At 42.4% G+C, this 7,092-nt stretch overlaps 2 pseudogenes; one reads left to right on the top strand and one right to left on the bottom strand.

Moving 5' to 3' along the window:
• Positions 1 to 460: 460 nt before the first annotated feature.
• Positions 461 to 2,406, bottom strand: LOC146360765 (uncharacterized; annotated as a pseudogene).
• Positions 2,407 to 3,292: 886 nt separating this feature from the next.
• On the top strand, positions 3,293 to 6,254 carry LOC146360764 (prelamin-A/C-like; annotated as a pseudogene).
• The last annotated feature ends 838 nt before the right edge of the window (positions 6,255 to 7,092 follow it).

Genomic DNA, 7,092 nt, shown 5'->3' with positions numbered 1-7,092 from the left:
TCCGCCTGGAATAGACACAGCATCAATAAGGCTGGTTTGAGAGAATGTGACAAGCATGACCTGTAGTCTAGCAAAACATTCAGCGGTGTAGTAGGTTACTCTGTAACGAGTTAGGGTACTCTACGTTTTTGAAAAATGTACATTAACGCGTTAGCTTCTTGCATTACATAATTTTCTACAAAAAGTCATTTTTTATTTTATGACTTTATCTCACAAAGAAACTAAATCTTGACTTCAGCCTGGTTTCTGGGCCACCTGCAGCGTAGCCGAAGTGCTGTGATACACCTGTGCCCTGCTCCTGACCTGTGTGTGTGTGTGTGTGTGTGTGGGGGGGGCTTCTAAAGAGAGGGTATTTTGCTTGTACAATTTGGTAGCTGCTAGGGTATTAAATTGTATTAAAAGAAATCCATGGCATTTTATCGCACTGGCAGAATTTAAGTGATGCAAAATTACACTTACATTACATGTCCTCCTCCCGCAGGTATACAGGAAGGGCACGAAGCACTGCAGTGGGTTTCACGTTGACATCAGGCGCCTCCTAAAAAGGGAAAAGAAAAGTTCATTGAATACAATGAACATTGAAACTGCATTAGACTACATACTCTACATAATTTTGGAGACATTTCTTTTAAGACACAACCTTTCTGTCTCTTATGACAAAGAGCCTGTTTCTTACTCATTTGACAAAAATCCTACACAGTATTTTAAAACAGTCTTCTCCAGATGTGAGCTGTAATCTGTATAGAACACAGATGTTCAAAGCAAGGAAAAATTGAGTGTTTATCAGTGAAACTTTTAATTTGTGTTAATTTTATCATTATCAATATTCACCTGAAGATCATAATGATTCAGGATGTTTCGCAGAGCCGCTGATATCTTGCCAGTCTGCAGCCTTCTGTCTGTATAGAGCCTGAAGTCGTGGTGTGTGTCTGTCACGTTCAGCGTAGAACTGGTTCAGCAGGTTTGTGACTCGGTGGAACTCCACACAAACCTAAAATAAAACAGGAACAAAAACATCCAACATCAAGCCAGATTACTGACCAAATTTACATCTTATCATTAAAGAGGAAATGCCCAACTTCTGTCTAACCTTGTTTTATAGATGTCCTATTAAGATTCTTTTAAATTGGACCTGAACCTTTGCAGCACAAGTGTATCACAAAACTAGAATATATTTTTATTTGTGGTGGTCAAAATCAAGTGGTAGTCACAGAGATGCTTCTCTTTAATGTTGAAGCACCGCAGCCATTAGGCTACTTAGTTGTGGCGCTTTCAGATATTATTTTAAACCTATTTGAACTTTGTTCAATGAATAAATCTGAATCTGAAGAGATCTGTTGAACTTGCATTGTTTCATGTTAAACTGAAAAATCAAAGCACACAAACATGAGAGCCGAATCGCAGAGCAGGCCATTTCTCCAAGAAGTTCTTCACCATTGGGTTGTCTTGAACAATTTCATGGTGACGAGGTGCGAAGGTAGTCTGCATCAGTTTTTCAATCATTACTTTGCTGGGCTCAGTCTTCTCAACCTCATTTTTTATCTGGACTCTCACATCCTCCAGACTGACCTGATCTTCTCCTCTTGGAAAGTTTGGGAGGTAGTTCACCTCAGCTCTTCTGGCTCTTTCTATGTTGCAGTGGGGATGCTCTCCTTCAGGCTTGTTAACACTCCTCCTGCCAGCACTGACAGACACCTCCACACATCCAGATCTGGCTAGCTTGGTGCGATAATTTCCCATCTTGAATTTTAAACTGGTCTTCCAACCATAACTTCCATTCCTACTTCCAGGCTCTTTAAGACATGGATGAGTGGTAACAAGAGCTTCTGCTGCCAAACCGACATCTCCATCACTCGGATAGCTTTGAAGGTGTGCATCACTGAAGCCATGGTCTCCAAGATGTTGTGCTTTTGGGCTCGAGTCAGCTTCAGATGTTTTCCAGACATCTCAAAGGCTCTATTTCCCTCCTTAAGGAGATGTTCAACTTCGTAAGAAAAGGTAGGTACTGGGAAAGTGTCAGGCCAACACTTCAGACGCTGAGCTAAAGGCACATGAGGAAGGATGTCTGTATCAGAACTTGCACAAGAACTGGCATCACTTTGAGATCTCACTACTTTTAGTGTGCCCTTCTCCGGCAACTCTTGAATATCCAGTAGGCAGGTAAGTTGCCCATCAAAGTCGGGGTCTTCGTATTGTAAGGTAAACTCAAGTCCAGCCTTGGGTTGAGCTTCTCCCGGAGGGTGGTGAGGTGAACTCTCAGCAGGAACGTTTGGGATACTGCCATCATCCTATGAATAAAACAAGGAATGGAGATGATTTTAAAAAATTAATCGTCTCATATATAAAAACACTGCACATCATAACATTAACCTTATTATGGTCAGTGATCATTGTATACTCAGCCATCATTACAGCTTTCAAAACTTTCAAAAGTACACTGTACATTTCATGACAAAATAAACACTTAGCATTGCAAAAACACCTTACAATTACTGCTGTTTACTTTGAGTGCAGTCTTGAATTCCAAAACATAGGTAAGAATTTCAGATGTTACAAAGTCACAGGCCATAATTTCATTTAGTCATGGTAAACAGCAACCCTCTTTCAGTTTTAAGTTTTTACCATATAATCAACATTGTCTCACCATGTATAAATTCTGTTAAGTTGAAGAAGAAAAAAGCACAGAAGACATTTGAATTTACACTGCAGTGATTTTACAAAACCAAACCAAACTGCGGGATAAATCTTTGCAAAGACACATCATTATGCGATAGTACATACTACTTCAGTGAGATACTTGTAATATTACACAGAACTTCTTCTTACAAACTGCTTCTTTTACAGGCTGCTGCTTAATGGTATTTTCTTTATTTTCTCCCACACACAGCTTCTGCATTGTGAAACTGCAATGATAATGAACGGTATCTTGTGCTTTCATCTGAAGTTTATATATCCAATTAGAACTTGGTAATTAAGTTTTGATATCACTAAGACACTTTCTTCATGTGTAATTCTCATTAAAACTGACGATATAATCTGTGTTTGAAAAAGAGCGCGAACAACAGCGAACAACTATTCACCACCTGGGTCTGTGCTGTTTCACACAACATTCGAAAAGAAGTTCTTGGCTGCAACATATTAATATACTTGCTGTTTTACGAAACAAATAAACATAACGAAGGTTCCGTTTTACTTACAAGTTTCTCCAAATGTGCTCTCCAGTCGCTCGAGAAGGGCAGCCATGTTGAACAGAATTTTCTGTCAACGTCGTTCAGGTTAGAGGGAAAACGTCATGACGTAGTTGATGTACAAATGCGGAGCTCAGAAGAAAAACATTTACTCAAAAATCATAATAAGGAAGCAGTATTTACTCTCAACTTCTAAGCCATGTACAATTATAACTGTTTGAATCGTTAACAGAACAGAAAAGTTTAGGTTGTTTCAACTTTGTGAGAAATTTCAATTGTTATATCAAACTTTATAAGTCAGGTAGACTGTTGGGGTTTACAGTGTATGCGTGTGACAAATAAAGAATCTTGAACCTTGACTACAGGACGCTTCAGGCGAGGAACCAAAAGAAAGAGGGCGATCTGATGGCTGTGTTGGCTCAGTTCAGGAGTGCTGAAGCGACTCTATGCTTGAAGAACGCTGAGAACCACAGACTCAACTGCGACCTCACCGACCTGCAGAGCCAGCTCGAACAAGTAGAGGGTGTACTGGCAGACACCAAGAACCAGCTGAGCTCTGAGACACTGAGGAGAGTCGAAATGGAGAACCAGGTGCAAACACTGAAAGAGAACCTCAAACTCCACAAGAATGTCAGTGAGCAGGATATCCTAAAGATCCAAAACAGACAAAAGACGCCTGGGGGAGGTGGATTCAGGGTGGAGGGGAATGTTTGAAAGCAAACTGGCTGAGGCGATGCAGCAGCTGCGGCAGGACAGCGAGTCGCAGCTGCAGCAGTACAAAGGACCGGGTTTTCAGCTCAGTGCAGAGAAGGATGCAAGGGAGAAAAAACAAGTGGCTTTGGCTACCAAAGAAGAGCTGGAAACCACAACGGTCAGAGTGGAGACCCTCAGCTCATAGCTGCAGCAGTGCCGGAAAGAAAAAAATGTCTCTGGAAGACAGTCTCTAGGAGTTGGACAGGACTCTGGACAGGGAGCGGGAGGACTGGCACCAGAAACTGAGTCAGTAGGAGCAGGAGCTGCTCAACATTACACTGCGTTCCTAATTATTATGCAAATTGTGTTTAAGTGTCATAAAGATTGAATAAGTTGTTTTTCAATTAAACCCATGGATGGGATTGTGTCTCAGGACTCTGTGATCATTAGTTTGCCAGCTGAGCCCAATTAAAGGAAAAACTACTAAAGAAGGATGTTCCACATTATTAAGCAGGCCACCATTTTCAAGCAACATAGGAATGAAAAATGATCTCTGCTGCTGAAAAGTTGAATGCCTTGGACACCTAATGAAAACCTTAGATATTTCACAAAAATTTAAGCGTGGTCACCATAATTTTAAGAGATTTGTGGCTGAGTCAGAGCACACATGGGTTCGTGCAGATAAAGGCACAGTGATGAAGGTTTCTGCCAGACAAAATCAGATTAATAGAGCAGCTGCTTAAAAGGCCATTACAAAGCAGCAAACAGATATTTGAAGCTGCTGGTGCCTCTGGAGCCCTGCGAACATCAAGGTGTAGGATCCTCCAGAGACTTGCAGTTCAATTCAATTCAATTTTATTTGTATAGCGCCAAATCACAACAAAAGTCGCCTCAAGGCGCTTCATAGGTACAGAAAAACCCAACAATCATATGAAGCACTTTGGTGACAGTGGGAAGGAAAAACTCCCTTTTAACAGGAAGAAACCTCCGGCAGAACCAGGCTCAGGGAGGGGCGGGGCCATCTGCTGCAACCGGTTGGGGTGATGCAGTTGTGCATAAACCTTATGTTTGGCCACCCCTAACCAATGCTCACAAGCAGAAACGGCTGCAGTGGGCCCAGAACTACATGAAGACTAATTTTCAAACAGTCTTGTTCACTGATGAGTGCAGCGCAGCCCTGGATGGTTCAGATGGATGCAGAGGTGGATGGTTGGCTGCATCGTCAGCAAGGAGGTGGAGTCATGTTTTGAGCTGGAATCACGGGGAGAGAGCTGGTTGGCCCCTTTAGGGTCCCTGAAGGAGTGAAAATGACCTCTGCAAAGGATGTGGAGTTTCTGACTGACCACTTTCTTCCATGGTAGAAAGACAAGAACTGTGCCTTCTGCAACACAACCATCTTCATGCAAGACAATGCACCGTCTCATGCTACAAGGAACACCTCTGCATCATTGCCTGCTGTCGGCATAAAGGGAGAGAAACTCATGGTGTGGTCCCCATTCCTCCCTGACTTCAATCCTATTGGGAACCTTTGGAACATCCTCAAGCAAAGAAATATGAGGGTGGGAGGCAGTTCACATCCAAACAGCAGCTCCGGGAGGCTATTCTGACATCAAGACATTCAAGTAGAAACTTTCCAAAAACTCACAAGTTCCATGGATGCAAGAATTGTAAAACTGCAATCAAATAAGGGTTCCTGTGTTAATGTGTAACTTGACCTGTTAAGATGTTTCTGACTGAAACAGCTTTTGATTTCAGTGAAATTGATCGACTAATGCTGCAAATTCAACAAATGACCATTTTCAATTCTCTACAACCTATAAAATGTTTTGAAACTCTGTGTGCGTAATAATTTGGAACAAAGCATTTTAAGTTTTTTATTTTTGAAAAAAATACTGTTTTCATTGGGAGGTTTGTTCAGTAACATTTGGTCGATGACTCGAAAATTATGCCAACTGTCATTTGAATCGACTATTTAGGAAAAACAGAGAAAAATATCATTTGCATAATCATTTGGAATGGGGTGTAGAGTGCAAATGACCAGTCAGCTGGCAGACTACGAGAAACTAATGGATGTGAATCAGTGCCTACAGGAAGATGCTGGAAGCGGGGGAGGAGAGATTCAAACTGTCGCTCAGCCCCTTGCAGCCGGCATCCATACTCCGAACACACGAACACAGCAGTCGAAGGCCCAGAGGGGAAAAATGAAGAAGAGTCTGGAAGCTTGCTTGCCTACGCACCCGTTTGATAGAGCGCGGCACCATGAGCGTGGCAGAGACTCACAAGGATGGAAAATATGTTTGACTGAAGAACAGGTCAGAGAAACATTACTCTGAGACCAGTTGTGGTGAGATGTGTCGGGGGGTCCTCTCATAAACTTCTCCTGAACAAATATAGGCGTAGTCAGGAAGGGTTCTGAGCATGTACTTTATTATACCGGCCTCCCAAGTGCACAAAGGACTATTTACAAAAAGAATAAACATGTAACTTTATTATTTTTTTAATTTTATTTACAAAGCTAAGTGGATAAACCAGCCTACATCTTACCCTCACCGAGTGCCAGATAGGCCACCAATACCTCCCTTTATAATCCATTGCCCCTCCCACTAGGCATAATGTTTCTCCATCATGCCAATTTTCTTCACAAAACAATACTTTTCTCTGCTTATTTCCAGCCATATTTTCCATGATAATCATATATGTATTTATGAGTACTTTCAGGCAACTTACAGTGTCTCGCAATAAGGGAAAAACCCAAACAAAAAATAATGCCGTTCACGTGGAACCCCCCTCCCAAACACGTGCAAACCCACTATTCACTCGCTGGGCCCACGTCTTCATTTTAGGTTTGACAGCGTTTTAGTAGGTGAAGGTGATGCTTTGACATGAATTGAGCTGCGGTTTGGGGAAGGCCTCAAAGGGGACTGACGATGGCGCCCGGGCCTGGCAGATCCTCATGGACTAAATAGAAGTGAAGAAGTTAAAGAATTGAGAACAAGGAGGGAGGGACGGTGGGGCACGTAAAGGAGAATGAACAGTTTGTAGAACTGGGGGAACCTCTGTAGATGGCAGCCGGAAGGAGCGTGTTTGGAGGCGTGGTCCTGCTCCTGAAATTCCAATTTGAACCCCGAAACACTGTACCTTCAGCTTGCCCAGCTGCTCTTTTAATCGGCGACCGCAGGGCAACTGCACGCCTGGCTTTTAAGGTAAGTGA

The sequence above is a fragment of the Perissodus microlepis genome, chromosome 23 (genome assembly GCF_051167445.1).
Source record: "Perissodus microlepis isolate ML-2025 ecotype Zambia chromosome 23, ASM5116744v1, whole genome shotgun sequence".
NCBI lineage: Eukaryota > Metazoa > Chordata > Actinopteri > Cichliformes > Cichlidae > Perissodus > Perissodus microlepis.
The sequence above is the reverse complement of the archived record's forward strand: the minus strand, read 5'-3'. Positions and strand labels throughout refer to the sequence as shown.